The 2,238-nt window shown below is 36.6% G+C and overlaps 1 protein-coding gene across 1 annotated transcript in view; it reads left to right on the plus strand.

Moving 5' to 3' along the window:
* SNX25 (sorting nexin 25) overlaps positions 1–2,238 on the plus strand; it is a 255,337-nt gene that overhangs the window by 182,090 nt on the left and 71,009 nt on the right. The window lies entirely within an intron of this gene.

Consider the following 2,238-nt stretch of genomic DNA (forward strand, 5'->3'; position numbering starts at 1 on the left):
CTTCCGTTGGCATCGATTGTAGAACCAAGCAACGTGAATTCCTTGACAACCTCAATCTTCTCTCCATTTATTGTGATGCTGCTCATTGGTCCAGGAAGGAAGATGGGGCAATCTACTTCCGTAGTGATACTGCCTCGGAAACCCAAGGGGGGGTCGCTATGAGTCAAGTCCAACTTGACAGCACATAACAACAAACCTCTTATTAATAAGATCCATTAAATGATTAATAGGTATAGCTTTTCTGTTTAGGTGGAATGAAAAAACTTTGGAAAAATAGTAACAGTTGTAAATCATGAATAGAATTAATGCTTCTAATCACATACTTAAAGATGGTTAAAATGGTAAGTTTTATTTTATTTTACATTAAAATGAAATAATTTTCATAGCAGAACATGACCATTTTTAGTATGTAATAAACTATTTATTAGTAATAAACTATTTCAATTGAATGAGTGTACATCAAAGAATCATACTGAAATGAAAAACAGGTATTTTAGAGTATCTTTTCCTTAAAATATTTTGTTATAAAATATTTACACATTCCAGCCAAACAAAAGATAGGCATATGAGTTGAACATTTACCTCAGGTAGATACACTCTTTGGAGAGAAAAATCATGGGAGAAAGAAGGGCTGCTTATGCACAGGGAGACATCTCAAGGGGCAGGAGTGCATGGAGAGATGGACACTGGGAAGACGTAACTATGGGGAGGAGGTGGGAGGGGAGCTGTTGTATTGAGGTAAACTGTGGTCGATGACATGAGACAAAGTGTATGTGAACTGCTGTATGGAAAGTGAATTTGCTCTGTAAATCTTCATCCAAATCACAATTAAAAAAAAAAAAAAGTAATGTTATAAATAAATAAATATTTACACCAAAAAAGTATAGAAGTAATGTCAAATACTGAGACGAGCTTGTAAGTCCTTCACTAGGACAGTTGACCTGTCAACTTCTGAGAGATTACATTAAGTTTTCCATTTATGTTGAGACTGTAGTGTCACGTGTATAACTTCAGAAATGTTAAATATGTTTCTTTTTTTCCTTCATAGAAAGGGACAGATCGTTTATATGAGCATTCCAGTTGCTCCACTTCTCTGCCAAACTTGGTACTCATCTTTTTTTTTTTTTTTTTTTCCAAATGATTTTGAGTTTTGTTCCACATTGTTCTTCCTTTTTAATCCTATGTCATCTTTTGGGAGCTCTGGTAGCATAGTGGCTAAGGCACTCGACTGCTAACCAGAAGGCTGGCAGTTCAAATCCGCCAGCCACTCCTCGGAAGGAAGATGGGACAATCTACTTCAGTAGTGATACTACTTTGGAAACCCAAGGAGGGGTCACTATGAGTCAGGTCTGACTCAACGGCATATAACAACAACAACATGTCATCTTTTGAAATACAAATCCATTTATGGCATACTCCTGCTCAAAACCCATTGAAAATTTCTCAGTATTTTTGGGCTAAAGACCAAAGTTCTTTCCATGGCTCCTGCCTGCTTCAGGTTTGTTTTGGATCACTCTTGCCCTTGCTTCTTTGTATACTGACCTTCTTTCTGTTCCCCGAAAACTTCTCTCTCTCCTGCCTCAGGGTCTTCACGTTCACATTCGCTGTTCCCTCTGTCTGCCACACTCCACTCTTATTCATGTTTGTCTGAATGAACTTTCCTTAGGGAAAGCCTTGGTTAATATCTCTTGTTAAATAATAGTTCAGTGATATATGTACATCTTCTTCATAGCTCTTAGCATACTTGCAATTGTTCGTGCTATCTTTGCTTTCCTTCATTTCTGGACTTAATACTATGTTCCATGAAGGCAACAAATTGGCCTTATTCACTGCTATGTCCTAAATTCCTATCCAGTATCTGACACATAGTGAGCAGTCAGTACATGATTATAAATGCTTATGCATACATTTCTTCTCTTACACACATGTAAAATATATTTTAGATATCTTTTATATGTATATACACAAATGTACAGAGAGAGTTAGTTCTGGTACCATAGTGCCTAAGACACTTGACTGCTAGCCAGAAGTTTGGTGGTTCAAACCCACCAGCTGCTCTGCAAAAGGAAGATGGGGCAATCTACTTCCATAAAGATTTACTGCCTTGGAAACCTAGTAGGAGTTGCTATGAGTTGGAATCGACTTGATGGAAGTGAATTTGGTGGTTTTATACAAACGTACACATGTACATTAATTTATAAGTGTATATATATGGAGTTTTTTTTTTTTTTTTTTTTT

This window comes from Orycteropus afer, unplaced genomic scaffold, assembly GCF_000298275.1.
Source record: "Orycteropus afer afer isolate SDZICR_OR568_19922 unplaced genomic scaffold, OryAfe1.0 scaffold00215, whole genome shotgun sequence".
Lineage (NCBI taxonomy): Eukaryota > Metazoa > Chordata > Mammalia > Tubulidentata > Orycteropodidae > Orycteropus > Orycteropus afer.